The sequence below is a fragment of the Balaenoptera musculus genome, chromosome 20 (assembly GCF_009873245.2).
Source record: "Balaenoptera musculus isolate JJ_BM4_2016_0621 chromosome 20, mBalMus1.pri.v3, whole genome shotgun sequence".
In the NCBI taxonomy this organism is placed as follows: Eukaryota; Metazoa; Chordata; class Mammalia; order Artiodactyla; family Balaenopteridae; genus Balaenoptera; species Balaenoptera musculus.
The window spans coordinates 13542418-13560864 of record NC_045804.1 but is presented as its reverse complement, the minus strand read 5'-3'; the positions used below and the strand labels follow the sequence as shown (position 1 = coordinate 13560864).

At 48.6% G+C, this 18447-nt stretch overlaps 1 protein-coding gene and 1 long non-coding RNA gene across 2 annotated transcripts in view; one reads left to right on the top strand and one right to left on the bottom strand.

The window, feature by feature from the left end:
* Positions 1-6165: 6165 nt before the first annotated feature.
* Positions 6166-18447, top strand: part of LOC118886677 — a 22388-nt gene continuing 10106 nt past the window's right edge. Inside the window, exon 1 of the long non-coding RNA XR_005017778.1 lies at positions 6166-6223. This is a non-coding gene — a long non-coding RNA (uncharacterized LOC118886677). The remainder of the gene's footprint in view (positions 6224-18447) is intronic.
* The window catches only part of LOC118886676 (endogenous retrovirus group V member 2 Env polyprotein-like), a 24709-nt gene continuing 21890 nt past the window's right edge, over positions 15629-18447 (bottom strand). Inside the window, exon 3 of the transcript XR_005017777.1 lies at positions 15629-15663. The gene's annotated coding sequence lies outside the window, so the exon portion shown is untranslated. The remainder of the gene's footprint in view (positions 15664-18447) is intronic.

The window sequence follows — 18447 nt, the reverse complement described above, 5'->3', positions numbered from 1 at the left end:
TTCACTAGCTTATCACTGGAATTTTGATCCTCAGCTTCCAACTTCTAATTACCCTGTAATTGTGCAATTCAATGGTATTAATTACATGCACAGTATTGTACAGCCATCACCACTATTTCCAAAACTTCGTTATCCCAAACAGAAGCTCTGTAACCATTAGCAGTAGTTCCCCACCTGCCCCCTTCCCCAGCCCCTGGTAACTTCCGATCTCCTTTCTGTTTCTATGACTTTGCCTACTCCAGATATTTCGTGTAAGTGGGATCATGCAATATTTTTCCATTTCATGACTGGATTATTTTGCTTAGCATAATGTTTTCAAGGTTCATCCATGTTGTAGCATGTTTCAGGACTTCATTCCATTTTATGGCTGAATAGATTTCCATTGTATGGATAGACCACTTCTGTGTCTTCATCTTTTGTGGGTCACTTGGATTTTTTCTACCTTTTGGCTATTGTGACTAGTGCTGCTGTGAACATGGGTATACAACTATCTGAAGTCCTGTTTTCAGTTCTTTTAGGTATATTGGCTTAAAAACAACAACAAAAAATGATTCAGAGGAAGTTGTAAAGATAGTGCAAAGAGGTCCTTTGTACCCTTCACTCAATTTGCACATTGGCTTTTAAAACCAAAAGAATGTTTATGTACAAGGGAATGATGTGGTAGACCAGAGGGACCAATTCCCGGTAAAGCTGTTACTATTTAAACCTTATCTCACTAATCATAAAGACAAATTCCAAAAGAACTGTGTTGTTGGACCTACTCTTAAGGGGGTCAATGGAATAGGAACCACATCAGAGTTATAAGACCAAGTGTTAGCCATGTTGGATGTGTATCACGTGCATAAGTCCCAGTAGAACAATTAGCATCAAATAGGGCCCTCCTATCTTTATAATAGGTGGTCTTGTATCTGAAACCCATTAAGGATGTTTTAGGGTTTTAGAACCAAAAAGTCTAAAGCATATTTTGCATCGCTGGGACAAATAAAAGCATTATTTAATATGAATAATAAAAGTTGCTAAATATAATTTACACATTCACACAGACACGAAAAATCTGGGCCAAGTTTTCAGAAATTTCAGGCTGTAGAAACAATGTTCTCAACGCAAGAAGCTTTATCTACAAGGAAGAAAGTAGGTGTCACACATAACCCCTTTTCTTAATTTTTCTATATTCCCAAACATACAGCCTCATTATTTAATACGTAATGAGTACCAAACCTGCAGTAAAAATCTTCTTCGTCTTTAATATTTCTAAATTTAGTGCCCTGTTTAATTTCATATCTTAATTTGAACTTTGGACATTTTCCTTGAAATGGTGAAAGAAAACTTTTCTGGTTTCATAATGCCTTTTTTTTTTTTTTTTTTTAATGCTTAAATGTCACTTGAAAGCACAGTAAAAAGGTTAAATATGATGTTAACTAATTTTACTTGATCAAGATTTTCGTATTCATTTAAGGATTTTGAAGAATTAGATAAGTTTAAAAGAGCTAACTAACCTTCAAGAAATAGCAAAGATAATGCTGGGAAAGAATAGATGTTTCTTAAAATGCGTATCATGTCTGCTGCTGCCAAATGTACAATGTGATGCCTCGCTACAGAATACTAAACAGCTGGCTTCCTGGTGCTTCCACATCGATTTCCATTGTGTGTAGAATGCAGGGCCGTTATTTTATTCAAAGTGTTCCCACTTAATGGAAATGCTATACAAGACCGCATCCCCTTCACCTTTTAGCATGCAAATCTTGAAAGAGAAGGATAATGTAATTTTCTAATAGCAACATATTCTGGACCAAAGCAGAGAAGCAGATACATAATGGCTCCCTGGCTGACAAAATCTGACTCTAAGGAGGTAAGCTTCTAGAGACCAACTTTCACAACTAGTTGACAACTAAATTCTCAACATCTGGAATAGTGCCTAGCACATAGTTGCAAAATGCATGGACTTCGAAGAATAACTAGATAACTCTAACTTGACTAGCTTTAAGATTTATATCTAGGGGCTTCCCTGGTGACGCAGTGGTTGAGAATCTGCCTGCCAATGCAGGGGACACGGGTTCGAGCCCTGGTCTGGGAAGATCCCACATGCCGCGGAGCAACTAGGCCCGTGAGCCACAACTACTGAGCCTGCGCGTCTGGAGCCTGTGCTCCGCAACAAGAGAGGCCGCGATAGTGAGAGGCCCGTGCGCCGCGATGAAGAGTGGTCCCCGCTTGCCACAACTAGAGAAAGCCCTCGCACAGAAACGAAGACCCAACACAGCCAAAAATAATAAATAAATAAATAAATAAAAGACTTTAGAAAAAAGATTTATATCTAAAATGTCAATCAAGGAGGTGGCCATGCAAGCTAGAAAAATTAGTCACAGAAGCACACAGGGGTGTGTGTGGGGGAGAGACATCCTTAGCTCACCAAATCCAAGTGTTCTGGACTTTTATTTTAGGCTGGGCCATCCTAACCCTGGAAATGGGTACAGGAATTACAGCCCAAAGCCCATAGTCCCATTTTTGGAAACACTTCTCAAGAAATTGAGGCAGCATGCAAAAATAGCCTAAAGTCGTATAATAAGCTCACCTGATCTGACTTAATGCTCAATAAGCAAACTTAAGGTAATGATTTAACTTATCATTAAGTTCATGATAACTTACGAAGTATTATTTGATAACTTACCAAGTATTCTTTTCAAAAAGATAAAACCTACTGTAAAATGATTCAGTCATGTGGAAAACATGTTTAGTGGATTCTCAGAAACATAAACTTAGAATTACCATATGACCCAGCAATTCCACTCCTACGTATATACCGAAGAGAACTGAAAACAGTATTCAAGCAAATACTTGTACATAAATGTTCATAACAGCACTTTTCAAAATAACCAAAAGACAGAAACTACCCAAATGGTCATCAGAGGATGAATGGATACATTGTGGTATGTCCATACAATAGAATATTATTTAGCCTGGAAAAGGAAAGTCAGGAATGCTGATATATGCTATGGTGATGATGAATCCTGAAACATGCCAAATATAAAGAAGTCAGACACAAAAGACCACATATTGTGTTATTCCGTTTCTATGAAACATCCAGAATAGGTAAATCCAAGAGAAAAAAGCAGATTGGTGCTTGCCAGGGACTTGGGGGAGGAGGGAGTGAAAGTTACTGTTGAATGGATAAGACATTTTATTTTGCAGTGATAAAAGTGTTATGGAGGGACTTCCCTGGTGGTGCAGTGGTTAAGAATCCTCCTGCCAATGCAGGGGACAATGCAGGGGTTTGAGCCCTGGTCCGGGAAGATCCCACATGCTGCGGAGAAACTAAGCCCGTGTGCCACAACTACTGAGCCTGTGCTCTAGAGCCCGGAAGCTACAGCTACTGAGCCCACGTGCCACAACTACTGAAGCCCGCGCGCCTAGAGCCTGTGCTCCCCAACAAGAGAAGCCACCGCAACGAAGAGTAGCCCCCACTCGCCGCAACTAGAGAAAGCCCACGTGCAGCAATGAAGACCCAAGGCAGCCAAATTTAAAAAAAAAAAAAAAGTTATAGAACTAGATCCATGTGATGGTTGTACAACATTGTGAATATACTATTTTCCACTGAATTTTTCACTTTAAAATGGTTAATTTTATGTGAATTTCACCTTAGGTTTTTTTTTTAACAAGGTAAGATCATGACTCATGTAAATATAAAATATGCTTATCAAAGATTTTATTCAATGGACTATCACTCAGCCATAAAAAGGAATGAAACTGAGTTATCTGTAGTGAGGTGGATGGACCTAGAGACTGTCATACAGAGTGAAGTAAGTCAGAAAGAGAAAAACAAATACCGTATGCTAACACATATATATGGAATCTAAAAAAAAAAAAAATGGTCAGAAGAACCTAGGGGCAAGACGGGACTAAAGATGCAGACCTACTAGAGAACGGACTTGAGGATATGGGGAGGGGGAAGGGTAAGCTGGGACAAAGTGAGAGAGTGACATGGACATATATACACTACCAAATGTAAAATAGATAGCTAGTGGGAAGCAGCTGCATAGCACAGGGAGATCAGCTCGGTGCTTTGTGACCACCTAGAGGGGTGGGAGAGGGAGGGTGGGAGGGAGGGAGATGCAAGAGGGAGGAGATATGGGGACATATGTATATGTATAACTGATTCACTTTGTTATAAAGCAGAAACTGACACACCATTGTAAAGCAATTATACTCTAATAAAGATGTTTAAAAAAAAGATTTTATTCAACTTACAATTAATTAATAAGGGAACCAGTAAGATGTTAAAACCAGTTCAAAGGGATATTTATATAAGAATAAAACTGCTAGATACAAAATTGGTTAATGTCCAACAAGGCCACGCATTGTAATGTTTTGAGGTTTTCTATTTTGCCAGACACTTTGTTTGCATCACTAATGGACAGAAATCTGTGAATTAATCTCTGCTCCTACAGAATTTTAAAATAGCCCAAAGTCAAGATCAGCACTGCACTGAAAGAAAACCCAGCAATCTCTTTTACCTATTTCCAAGTTTTAAATACGTTTTCTATACTTAGAAGTGGTTTAAACGGTACATTTTATGTCATTATATTTTACTATAATAAAAATCAAATGAGAAATAATACATACATACATACTTTTTCTGATATCATATATATTTGCCTACCAGGAGAGGAAGAGTTGATCATGTGGATGACAGTTAAATTCTCATTAGTGATAAGTAAGTGATCATTCTGGTGTTATACAGAAGAATGCAATGGATAGATGGTGTATATTTTTCTCTGAAAGATGGATCTGCTCTTTGAGCTGGAAACACTAGGTTTCTGTGTCTACAAGTTCAGAGGTCAGACTTGGCCTGTAGAAAATTCACCAAGGTAATAAATGTGATCCAGTGAAGTCTTTCTTGATAGACAATTTTTGTACTCTCCCTGGTCAAAGAGAGAAGAGTGTCCTTTTCTTATCTTGAACTTTAACAACTTCATTTTGGGCCTGAAGCATTTTTTTTTTAAATCTTGAAATCGAATATTCAACCATTTATATACTTCTCTGGCTTTTGAGATATACCATATTGTTGGTGCATGGGCTTCTCCTTGTGGTGGCTTCTCTTTGCAGAGCACGGGCTCTAGGTGTGCTGGCTTCAGTAGTTGTGGCACGCAGGCTCATTAGTTGTGGCACAGGGGCTTAGTTGCTCCGTGGCATGTGGGATCTTCCCGGACCAGGGCTCGAACCCACGTCCCCTGCATTGATTGGCAGGCGGATTCTTAACCACTGTGCCGCCAGGGAAGTCCCTACTTTTAAAATTATTATTATTATTTTTTGGCCGCTCTGTGCAGCTTGTGGGATCTTACTTCCCCAACCAGGGCTTGAAACCTTGTCCTCGGCAGTGAAAACGCGGAGTCCTAACCCCTGGACTACCAGGGAATTCCCAACATATGTTTATTAATTGTACATACCACAATTTGTCCAAACATTTCCGGTCAACATGCTTATCATAACCGATAACCAGAGAGCTTAATCAGAAAACTTTGATAAACCATCAACCCGTCCACAAACGTGCCTCTCCCCTTTTCTGGGCCCAAGAACCAGGGGATTTCTATAAATGAATGATATCTGGCATCTGGTTCTTACTTCAGGGCCATCTCACCTAAAATTGCCCACTCTTTCCCCTTAAATAAGACATCTGGATGGACTATCAGATCAGCTTATGCTCACACATAACTGGTTTCATGCATTTGGTATTTTTTAATTCTGGGGGATGCTGTAAGTCAGCTATGGCCATCAGAGGCCTGAACACAAGTCAAGCAACTTGTAGCTGAGCTTAAATTGAATATTATTTACCAACATAATCAACTATAATCTTGGGAACATTCCATTGGACCCCGAGGTCACACCCAGGACGTCCTCACACGCCGCCATCTGACTACTGGATGCCATGGTCACACTCAGAAAGCCCTCACGTCCCTTGTGAGGGTCTGGTCCCTCCAGACTGTCTGGCGTGAGGCTCTGGGGACCCCCCCGGGGACCCCCCCCCCCCAGCTGGGGGCAGTGCTGTGCCCACAGCGGGGTCCCCTTCGGAGTTGGGGGGGTTGGGGCAGGTCAGCTGCGGGAGGCAGCCCCGCCCACACCCTCACAGGAGTTTCACATCCAATCACGGCCCAGAGCGTTTGCGGAAGCGCCAGAGGCTCCCGCGGTGGGAGACTGAGCGAGGAGGCTGGAGCTGCCGCTGGACCGCGCGGTGGGTACCGCCTGCACGGCTGAACTCAGAGTCTCGAGGTGGGGCGGGGGTCGAGGGTGGTCCGCGCTCCCCTCGGGCCTCGGCTCCTCCTTCTTTCCTGGGACGCGGGGGCTGGAGGGGCAGCCGGAGGGGCTGGAGGGCTGGGGCCCCCAGGCGGGAGGCGTCCACTCGCCGGCTCCGTTGTTGCCAGCGCCGGGGTGGCGGGGGAGTCGGGGCTGGGGTGGGGTGGGCAGGTGGGCGCCCTGCTGGGTCAGAGCCGCCAAGCCCGCAGGAGCCCCGGGGCTGCGGCTCACTGGGGCTGTGACAAGTCCACCGTCTCCTGTGCCGCCAGCCGAGTCGGTAGGTCAGGTCGGGGTCGGGGAAGAACTTGTTGGCTGAGGTCTCCTGTCCTGTCCTTATGCTGCGGGGACAGGGCCATCGGGCAGGTCGGTGTGGGTGAGCATGTGGGGAGCCCACTGAGCGTTCAGGGGGGTCCAGTGAACATTGGGGGAGCCCGCTGAGCGTTTGGGGAGACTGGCGAGCATTTGGGGTCCCCGGTGAGCGTTCAGGAGGCCCCGTGAGCATTTGGGGAGGCTGGCAAGCGTTTGAGGAGCCCGCTGAGCGTTCGCCGGGAGGCCGGGTGAGGAGGAGGACGGGAACGTCGGGTGGGTTTGCCGGCTGTGTGCACGTCCACGCGCTCCTTCACCTGGGAGCATCCAGGCGGGTCATTGGGACTGGAACCTTAACTCATCTGGCAGCTGCTGCATTTTGTGAAATCCTCTCCTAGTGCCCCTCTGAGTCCCATGTTGACTGAGAAGGCAAAGAACGGAGTGGATACAGCTGAGGAAGCGCTGGGTGGGGAAGGCATCGGGGTGCACAGGTGCACCCAGCTTACTCCCAGGGGTACTGGCCCAGGGCTGGAGGTTGAGCTGCAACTGGGGAGTGGGGATCGCCTGGGCGGTTCTGGGTTTACACTAGTGCTGAGCACACCTGAATCTGTACTTGGAAACCAGAGAGCTGGGGTCTGCAGTCAAGGGAGTGGACGGGTGACCCACACCTGTGTACCTGGGAGGTGGTGAGTGCCTGGCAAGTGCAGGATTGGTGTCCCCGGGGATGGGATGATTTTCCTCCCACCATGGACAAACCCATGACCTCGGGAGGGAGCAAATGGGAGGATGAGGGACTTGTTACAAAGTGACCCAGATTCTGATGAAACAGAGGTCTGGGGGATGTGGGACAGGACAGGACAGGAGACTCAGTGGTCAGGTGACCTGAGTTATGGGGAGAGGCCTGGGGACATGGGGACAGGAGTGGACAGGACATGCTTAGTGTCATGTGACTTGTGTTTGGGGAGAGGTCTCCTCTGTGATGGGGATGCAGACACACACCCACAGGTGTCCCCACAATGGTGACAGACACACACACAGGTGCCCCCGCGATGGTGACACAGGCTTACCAACAGGTGACCTACATGATGGGGGACATACATCCACAGATGCCTCTACACCACCCACGCCTGGACCCTGCAATAAGTGTCTTGCTGTATGTCACCCTTGCAGTCCCTTGAGACCTATGAAATAAAATCAAATCCGGGCTAGAAAGGAGACTTTTATTTCAAAAGGATTATTGTGAGGAGGACGGAGGACCATTACAAGGGGGTGAGAGTGGGGGAGGGACTATTCCAATAGAGGGGGGACTCACTGCAGAGGAAGGACTATATCCGTACAAGGGGCAATATTACTGTAAAGAGGTGACTAATATGATAGAGGGGGGAATATGACAATCAATGGGGGCTATGACCATGTGGGGGGATATTACTGTGAAGAGGGGACTCTTACAATAAAGACTACTACTGTAGTGGGGGGACTCTTACTGTAGAGGGGGGATTCTACAATGGGTGGGACTATGATAACGTGGGGAGCTGTTACAGTAGAGGAGGGACTGTGACAATAGAGGGGGGACTTATAATAAAGGGGACTATTACATAGAGGGGGACCATTCTGTAGAGGGCGACTATTACAGTAGAGGCAACACTGTTTCTGTAGAGAGTGGACTTTTACCAGAGGGGGGACTATTACAATAGTGGAGAACTATTCCTGTTGAGAGGGGACTATTATAGTATAGGTGAGACTGTCACAATAGATGGAGGTCTATTGCTGTAGAGGGGGGACTATTACTGTACAGAGGGGACTATTACAAAAGAAGCGGGACTTTTACAATAGAGGACTATTACTGCAGAGGGGGAACTATGACAGTACAGAGGGGACTATTACCACAGAGTGAGGACTGTGGCACTAGAGTGGAGCTATTAGTGTAGAGGGGGGACTATGGCAATAGAGGGGGACTATTACAGTAGAGGAAGACTATTACTCTAGAGGGGGGACTGTTAGTCTAGAGGGGGGACTGTTACTGTAGAGGGGGGACTGTGGCAATAGAGGAGGATTATTACTCTCTGGGGAGGGGTTGTTACCAAAGAGGTGGGATATAACAATAGAGGAGGATTATTACTGTAGAGGGGGGATATAAGAATAGAGAAGGACTGTTGCTGTCGAGCAGGCACTATGACAATAGGGATAACTCCCAACAAGGTTTGCAAGCATCTGGATAGTTGGGACAAAGGACGTTTCTCCATGGAGGGGTGCAAACACAAGTATAAAGGCCCGGGTGTGAGGTTGGCTTGAAAGGTAGCCTGATGGCACGTGGATCAGAGACCCCGACTCAGGAGGTGCTCTGAGAAGGGCTTCTGCCAGGCAGGGGACAGTGGTTGGCTGCAGTCTGGGACAGGGAGGATGGGATCGTGTGTGTAACCAGCCCTTGTTCTGACTGACCCTCGGAAGGAGTGGGTCAGTTCCTGGCTGATGAACCCAGGGAGGGACTGGGTCTGTGTGGCTGGTCAGGAAAGGGGGGACCCTGAGTCTCAGCTGAGTCTTTGTGGGGAAGGGTCTTCGCGGGAAGCTGTTTCCCGGACACAGAGGGTGAGGGGATTTGTGGACCTTCAGGTCAGCTTCAACATTGTCGAAAGGCAATGGGCTGTGACAGGAGGAAGGGGACACTCAGATCCTAGGCTGTGACAGGAGGGGGGGGTCACTCAGACCCTGACCTGTGCCAGGAGGGAGAGGACATTCCACAAACATAGGAGAGAAGACCCTGTTTATTCTGGAACCAGCATGAAACCACAGTGGGGCGCGCCTCACAGGTGGCATCAGGGGCAGACCCGCTGAGAGGCTGCAGAGAAGGAAGAGTCTTACCCTCTCTGCAGCTGAGCAGAGACCACCTGCTCCATCCATGTTCCCAGATAAAACAGTCCCTGATTTCTTCATGATGGAGGCGAGTCTGTGTTTGGAACCAGGCCCCGCTGGAATCAGGTTTTCCTCCCTGGAGCTGGGAGTCAGGGTTTTTTCCTCCATTACATTTCTGAGACACGCCCAGTTCTGCAGGAAACATTCTGAGATGTGAGAGTGTCAGAGGCATGTCCGTCTTTAAAAGATGTGCACACACAGCTCAGAGAGACAGAGAAGGAATTCCCACGTTTTCTAAAATAAGTGTCCTAAGGAAAGGAAAGGGGGAAGTCGTCCTTTATTCCCGGAGAATGAAGCCCCGAGGTTTGAATTTAGATTTGCTCTTACGCTGCCCAGTGTGAGCCCCAGGTGGGCTGTGTAGAAACCGAGCTCTCCTGCCCGCTTTGCAAATCCGTCTGCACTGTGGATGGATGTTTTCTGTTCTGTCTCAAGGTAGATGAGGCCCCAGGAATTATTTTACTCAGTGGAGGATTAAGATTGCAAAGCAACGTGCTAGTGATAGAACAGTCACCCCCCCACCCCCGTTCTGGAACAACTGCCGCTAATATTAGTCACAGGCAGATCAATCAGGTGTGTGCACTTGAGGATGCCGAGCAGGTGGGCAGGCCTAAGGGAGGTACAAGGTAGGTACAGGGAAGGGGTGATCTTTCCACTTTCAAGTTCACATTTTAGCTGGATTCTCCTGGACCCTGTAGATGGAAATGTCTGTGTGCCTCTAAGGTGCAGGGGCAGTCTTAAAACGTACGGGCTCTAGTGACTGTACGTGGGGGTGATGTTTGTTCATTCACTCAACAAACCTGTGTTTGGGGTCAAGGAGTGTGTCGAGGGCCTGCAATGCAGGTGTCAGGCAAGCTCCCTGTTGGGGGGGACTCTGGAATTTCTCTGGGGGAGGGGCTTGGGTCCCTGTGGACACCCAGCCGGGTCACCACCCATTCCTTCCTTCCTTCCTTTATTCCTTCCTTTACTCAGGCATGAGTGAGGCTGAGGTCTGTTGGGGTGACCCTTTCTCCTGTGGTGACGGTGCCCAGATGCAGACATCCTGGAGTAACAGCATCCTTGTCTTGTTCTCACGTGAGGGTGCCCAGCTTCACCATGGTCGTAACTGTGGACCTGCTGGTCGGACACACTGTGTTCCTCTTCCTCCGTCTCACAGGAGCTCTGCCCACTGCCCTCGCTGACATCTGAGTGTGCAAAGTGGCCGTGTTTATCCAATTTGGCAAGTTGTGGAATTGAGGTAAAGGTCTGGAAAATCCAAACCCCTGGACACCTGGGTTTTGGGTGTGAGTCCAGCCGATGTTTCAGGGTCCGGGTTCTGCCAGGGGCTGGTGACGGGGTCGGGGGCAGGAGCGTGCTGGCCGATGTTCAGGACGCCGCTCTCCAAGGAAAGAAGAGGCAGCATGCGTGCACAGTTTATGAAATAAGATGATGTGAAGGAGAGTGGTACACAGATAGCAGAGATGATAATATGCTGATATCATGTAATAACAGGTAACACACAATCCTCTATTATCAATGGTCTTTCCCAAAAAGGTGCATGTAGGGGCACATATGTTTATTAGCTAAACTGATATACAGGATGTGTAGCACACAATTCACAAAAAATACTAATGGACAGGACTCTGGTATAGATTCCAGAGAGCCCAGGGCCTCATGGGATGCTTTTGTGGATGTTTGCCCGGCTCCTGTTTCCCCATCACCCATGGTCCCGTAGTCGATACACGAGAGCGGTTCTGACATTGCCTGGTATTTTCTTGTAATTAAGGAGTAAGACTATGAACTCCACGTGTGAAGAACCTCACTCCTTCCTCCTTGACGTCAGCAGCCTCTGCGGAATCGCGTCCTGGGTTTCAGATGCGGAAGTGTTCTCTCGGTCTTTGCAGTGCAGCACCGCAGACACGTACCTGTGCACCTGGTCTGCACGAGTCACACTTTCCCCATCACTTTCTAAGTCTAGACCATCAACAAAACAGTCAACCAAGGCTGGGTTGTGGCAATTGCCGTTTCTGTGGTGTAGATGTTCCCAAGTATTTCCACAGTGGCCAGTTTCAGGTTTCCAACGTGATGTTCCTGAACTTGGAGTCAGGAAGAACCCCAGAGAGCGTTTCCACCACACACACTATGGGTGGGAGGGGGTAAGAGCAAACAGGGACGGTGGTACATGCAGTACGATAACCAGTGAGGTCTACAGTAGTAGTGGTGAGTTTTGAGAATTTGCTGCCTTTATTGTGAGTATAGTTTATGCAGTGTAAGGTTGTAAGTTAACTTCTAACAGTAGCTGTGGTTACCAATGGCGCACGCCATTCCTGAAGATGCCAGTATGGCTTTCACGATGGATGGCAGCCATCTCCGGTGCCCTCTCCCCTTCCAGGTCCAGTACCTGGAACCCAGAAGTTAAAATGAGAAAAGACAGACTAACAAGAGAAAAAAAATTTTTGAATGACGTATGTAGGTGCGGGAGTTTATAAAGCAATGTTACTCAAGGAGGCAGTGAGAACTGGGGAGTTAAATACTATCATGGGCTGGACAGAAGGAAGGGGTTTCGGGGGGGGGGGTGGTATTTAATGGGAAGGCGGCCAGGAAAGCACAGTGAACAAGGGTGTTTAGTGGGGTTTGTGATGCAGATTCAAGTTGTGACTTTTTTATTGATGAGAGTTGTTAAGCGGCCTCCTCGTCCAGGTATGGGAGAAGGAGAGGGCCCTACAAATGGGCATTTTCTTTTTCTTTTCTTTTCTTTCTTTCTTTATTTTTGGCTGCGTTGGGTCTTTGTTGCTGTGCGCGGGCTTTCTCTAGTTGCGGCGAGCGGGGGCTACTCTTTGTTGTGGTGTGTGGGCTTCTCATTGCGGTGGATTCTCTTGTTGCGGAGCACGGGCTCTAGGTGCGCAGGCTTCAGTAGTTGTGGTGCGTGGGCTCAGTAGTTGTGGCTCACAGGCTTAGTTGCTCAGCGGCATGTGGGATCTTCCCAGACCAGGGCTCGAACCTGAGTCCCCTGCACTGGCAGGCAGATTCTTAACCACTGCGCTGCCAGGGAAGCCCGAGCATTTTCTTTATCAATATGAATTTCCTTTACATACAGAATGCTTGTGCCCTGTTCTTAGAGTGCTTCCTGAGTCTCCTGGTTCTCAGTGGCCTTCCCCTCACAATGATCCTTACGCCAAACGGGCACATTTTGGGTTGGTGAGTTCTGGTTTCCTTCATTTGAAACCTAGTGGTTTTCCCTTAAAAGCAAATGGGGAATCCCCATGAGATCCCAGGAGTTACCTGAGCCCCTGCATCTGGGATCACTGAGACCTGGCCCAACTCAGGATACAGAAGGACACAGATGCCAGTCAATACTCCAGTTGGCTGTGAAGGGGGCCCAGTGGGGTGGGTGGTCTAGAGGGGTGCAGACCTGCCCCTGTTCTCCTAATAAGGACAGCAGAGGTGTGTGTCCCTGCATCGGGGCTGACCACACTCCTACTTAGGGTCCCTAGGATGCAGCCATCCCACACTGCAGAGTCCTGAGGGTGGGGTTTTGGGGTCTGAGCCCTGGCCCTGATCCACAAGCGTTTCAGAAATCTGCGTGGGGGATGGGTGCGCCATCGTAGCTGATGGCACAGGGATGGAATCACTCCCGTGTGTGCTGCGTGGCAGAGTAAGCTCCAGCCACCTGGACACTTGCAGCCTGAATGTCACATGCCCCCCAGGTGGCCTGGGGTCCCACGCTCACACCTGGGGGGACGTTTATAAGACAAGGCATGAGCTGAGAGAGCCTCAGGACAGGCTGTGAGAGAAGATGTAGGCAGGGGTGCTAGCTGAGTGTCTCATCAATGGGTAGAGGGTTGGTCTCTGTTGCTGCTGAGGCAGAACAAGAACATTGGGGGCTTGGCTCTTGGTGTACTTGATGTGTAGGACATGAAAAACTTTTCCTCTACCCTCTTATGTTCTGTTCCTGGGATCTGCAAATTAAACTGACAAACAACAGGTTAACAGGAGCAAAAGGTTTATTATGTCTGTTTACAGAGCCCTTCACAAAAAAGAAGCAGAGACACAAAGAGACAGTTTAAGGACTTAAGGACTTGTGTGCCTGTTAACAAAGGGTGATAAGTTTCTGGAGAACTGACGAGACAAAGGAAAACAGGCTTGAGTTTCTAGGGACAGGAAGTTGTGGGAAGGTAAATAAACAGGGGAAGATCATGGAAGACAGAGCTGATTTAGTGAGGTTATGCAGACTGAAGCCGGTACCTTCTCAGATGATAAGATTCTTTCTCCCCTTCCTGGTACAGGAAAGGGAGGGGGACATCCTCACAAAGGGATCAGGCAGATGGAGGAGGGCAGACTTTTTCTTTTTGCTCCTTCTCAATCATCTTAACTCAAAGTAACCCGTATGCCAAAGTGGCGTATTTGGGGTGGCAAGTTCTGATCCCCCACAGCTGTAAACAAAGAGTTTCTAACAGCTGGAAATGGTACCGGTGGGTGGGCCTCCCCCAGACTAGAGGGAACACTTCCTCACCAGAGGAGAGGGTCCAGAATGTTGGGGTGATGGCCAACATGCTGCATGGTTATTGTGGGCCCCAGTTCTGAGCACCTCATACACTATAGCTCACAGAATCCACCCTACGACGCTCTGAGATGGGCACTATTACCAATCCTATTTTACAGATGAGAAACCAAGGCACGGATGGTGGGGTAACTGGTCCAAGGGTGGCTTGCTGGTGGTGGAGCTCAGGTGCAAACCCAGCTCTTCACCACTTCTCACAGAGGACGGTGTCTGTGTTTCCTGGGGCTACTGTAACAAACACCACAGACTTCGTGGTTAAACAACAGGCATTTATTGTCTCATGGGTCCCAGAGGCTGGAGCTCCGAGTTCAAGGTGTTGGCAGGGTTGGTTTCTCCTGCGGCCTCCCTCTTTGGTGTGTAGACCGCTGTCTTCTCTTCCTGCTGTGTCCTCTCTCAAAGAGAACTAGAGCCAGATGGTGATGAAGGCAGCAAAAACAGATTTTATTCAGGAGCTACTGCAATGGGGGAAAAGAAGCCTCTGTATAGAACCAGGCTCCATTCTGAATTCAGCGTGGGCAAGGGGTTTACAGCCAACGAGCAGGATGAGGGGGCAGAGATGGACTCTTGCTAAGAGAATACATTGGGGGTCAGTGGGGATTCTGGCTAAACTGATCTACCGGGATCCTTGCAATCAGACATCACCTGGTGGGGGTGGGCAGTGGAGGATGAGGAACCAATCAGATATCCAGGGTGACCAGGTACCTGGGCTGACCAGGTTTCTGGGGTGACCACATATCGAGGGAGGGTCTCGCTGCAGAGGAGGAGAGAACATCTTTTTCTCTGCCCATCTTGGGTTCTCTGGCGGGGGCCCCACACACAAGACGGGCCAAGGACAGATCAACAAGAGAAAGGCACACACAAGTTCATTAGGTTCATGTTAGTTCACAGACGCATTCATGATGTCGCACATACGCAGGGGGGCACCCACTGATGGTCACCCCAAGAGTGAATAGAACTCCGGCTTGTCACCCAACTGGGGCTGTACGAAGCAAAGGGTTTTGGGTTTCTTTTGAGGGGAGTAAGTTACAGGAAGGCAGCTGGAAAACTGTGGTGAACTTGAGCATGCTTCGTATGAGTGTGCCTAGTTCATTTCTACATCTGCTTGTGATGTCCTTCAGGTTCTTTCAGGTTTGGCTCCTGTGGCTGCAGAGCCCATGACTGTGTGTCCTGGTGCAGTGCTCATGGGCTTGTGTTTAACTGGGAGCAGCAGTGTGGGTTTGTGTGCAGGGACTTCGCTATCTGAGGCCAGATTGTTTCAGAAGTGGTTGCATGCCCGCCATGTACCAGGCTTCCCATTGCTCCACATCCTGCTCATATTTGATACCGTGTTTTTTTAAAAATTTATTTATTTATTTATTATTTATGGCTGTGTTGGGTCTTCGTTTCTGTGCGAGGGCTTTCTCCAGTTGCGGCAAGCGGGGGCCACTCTTCATCGCGGTGCGCGGGCCTCTCACTATCGCGGCCTCTCTTGTTGCGGAGCACAGGCTCCAGACGCGCAGGCTCAGTGATTGTGGCTCACGGGCCTAGTTGCTCCGCGGCATGTGGGATCTTCCCAGACCAGGGCTCGAACCCGTGTTCCCTGCATTGGCAGGCAGATTCTCAACCACTGCGCCACCAGGGAAGCCCTGATACCGTGTTTTTAATGTCTGCCAGTCTGGTAGGTCTATGCATAATTTTTTCTTATGGTTTTAATTCCCTGGGTTATTAGTAAAGTGTGCATCTTGTTGCATTCATGGACTATTTACTGTTTTTTTTTTTAAGTTTTAAAAATTGTGGTCAAATGCACATAACATAAAATTTACCATCTTAACCATTTTTAAATGCACATTTCAGGGTCATGAAGTAATTCACACTGTTGTGCAACCACGACTACCATCGTCCTCCAGAACTTTTTCATCTTGCAAAACTGAAACTGTCCCCATTAAACACTTACTCCCCATTCCCCCTCCCTCAGCCCCTGGCACCCACCCTCCTACTTTCTGTCTCTATGGATCTGACTGCTCTAGGGGCCTTGTGTGAGTGGATCAAACATTATTTGTTCTTTTGTGTCTGGCTTATGTCACTGAGAATAATGCCCTCAAGGTTCATCCATGCTGTAGCATGTCAGAATTGCCTTCCTTTTTAGGCTGAATAACATTCCATTGAATGGATGGACCATGTTTTGCTTCTCCATTCATCCCTCAAAGGACATGTGTACTATCTACATTAATTTCTCATGTCTTATAATATTTGTGGAATAACTTCAGAAAGTCCTATGAATCAAAAATCATTTACCATTAACTTTTTTCTTAAACTTTTTATTTTGAAAAACATCAAAGCTAAGAAAAAGGGAAGAATATATATGAGCTCCACTTGTGTTCAGGAATTAACGCTTTACAGTATTCACTTTATTCTGTGTGTGTGTGCTGTGCGTGTGCGTGTGCACGTGCCTGTGTGTATACATTTGCTGTGCATGTGCATGTAGAGGTGCGTGTGTGCATTTGCACATGTACACGTTAGTGTGCGTGTGCATGTGTGCTATGCATGCACGTGCGTATGTGTTCATATGCTAGTGTGTGCGTATATTTGTGCTGTGCACGTGCATATGTTAGTGTGCTGTGCATGCCTGTGCGCACACCTGTGTGTTTGCCGGAACCACTTGCAAGTTGGGTGCAGGCTGCGTTGGGCCCCAGATATGTCAGTACCTACCTGCTCAAACAATCCTACGTAGCCATGTAAAGGTCACAAACCTCGGGCATTTAAATGGATGGAGCAGGATGTCCTAATGCAGAATCTGTCTTCCAATCACCGAACTGTCTCAGTAACGTCCTTCATACCTTCTTTAAGCCCCATTCAAGGTCCAGCTTAGGCCCCCATTACATTCAGTCATCTGCCCTGGGTCCCCTTTAAGCTACAACATCACAGTTGGAGAGCCTGGCCAGGGCTGGGGGGTGCCCCTCCCGTTGGCCTGGCCTCCAGGCCCTGAACTTAGCTCCTGTGTTCCGATCGCTCAGCAAGGCCCCGACTAGGATGGGGCCACCACCTCTTTCCTCGGAGGGTCCCGTTGCCCTGTCAAGGGAGTTCATTCTCCCCAGACTCAGCATCAGGAGTGGGGGGCGTGTGACAGCCCCCACTGGGTCTCCTTCACGTGAGACCCTGTGCTTTTGAAAGAGCAGGCACCCTGCACGTGGGGGTGGGGGTGGGGTGGGGCATGTGGGCCCCCGGGTGGCCAGGCAGGTGGAGACGGGCTGGTGCCAGAGGAGCTTGGCCCGTGGGTTCTCCGCTCGGCTGGCTTCTGCGCCCCAGCCTCTCCCCGTGTTCTCCCCTTGAAGACGGTGCGGTGCTTGTCCCAGACGTCAGCACTGGTGCGTGCAGTCACCTGGCTGGCTGCTGTAGGAGCTGTCAGTGCCGCCCCCCCGCCCCCCCACCGCCGGGAAGCAGGACCTGAGTGCGGTGCTCTCGGCTGCCGTGAGCGCGCTCCCCGGAATCACCCCTGGGATGGACTGTCCTGCCTGGGCTTCCGGTGCAGCCACCTCCTGCGGGGAGCCTGGGGCGCTGGAACCAGGCCACTTCTGGTCTGTCCTTGCAGAAGACTGGGCTGCACTACAAGAAACTCCTGGCTTACCCTTGGATCCTGACCATCACGTGGCCAGAGAAATTGGTAACGTTTTGGTTTTGCATGCTGAAATGTTTAATGACAGAAAAATTGTGTTCAGTTTCCTGATGCGGGTGAAGTGTGGAGCCTGATGTTGATTTATTCTCCAAGAAATGTACATCCCAGTTCCCGCATGACGGGGAGCCCCCTGTCTCATCCAGAGATGAGAGACCCCACGTGTGTGACCTGTGCCTCCTAGGAGAGCAGTCCTAAGGAAGTTTAAACCTGGCCAAATTCTGTCTACACAGTAGATTTAGATCTGTCCATGTCCTGTCTACACTTAGTATGTTTAAACCTGACCATGTGCTCTCTACAATGAGAACATTTAGACCTGACTGTGTTCTGTGTACACTAGAACGTGGAGACCTGGGTAGAGATGCGGCCTCAGTCCTGGGAACTTCAAGATGGATGTGGAGACCTGGGTAGAGACCTGGCCTCAGTCCTGGGAGCTACAGGGGGGACGTGGGGTCCTGGGTAGAGACGCAGCCTGGACTCAATACTGGGAAGCTCTGTGCCTGCATCTGAACGTCAGTGCTCAGATGTCTGGGGTCTGGAGCTGAGGCGGGCTTGTCTGGGTAACAGCCTCTGTGCTGAGTATGGTTACATGGCCCTCCCTGGGGTCAGTGCTGTGGTAGGGGCCTTGTCCTTACTCCTGTGAGGGTCACCTTCCCTGGGGCTCGTGGAGACTCCTCAGGTGGGATACCTGGTAATTATTCCAATTCACCAGCACGCACAGGCCAGTAAGGAGGCAGGTTTACCTGGTGAATTGATTGCT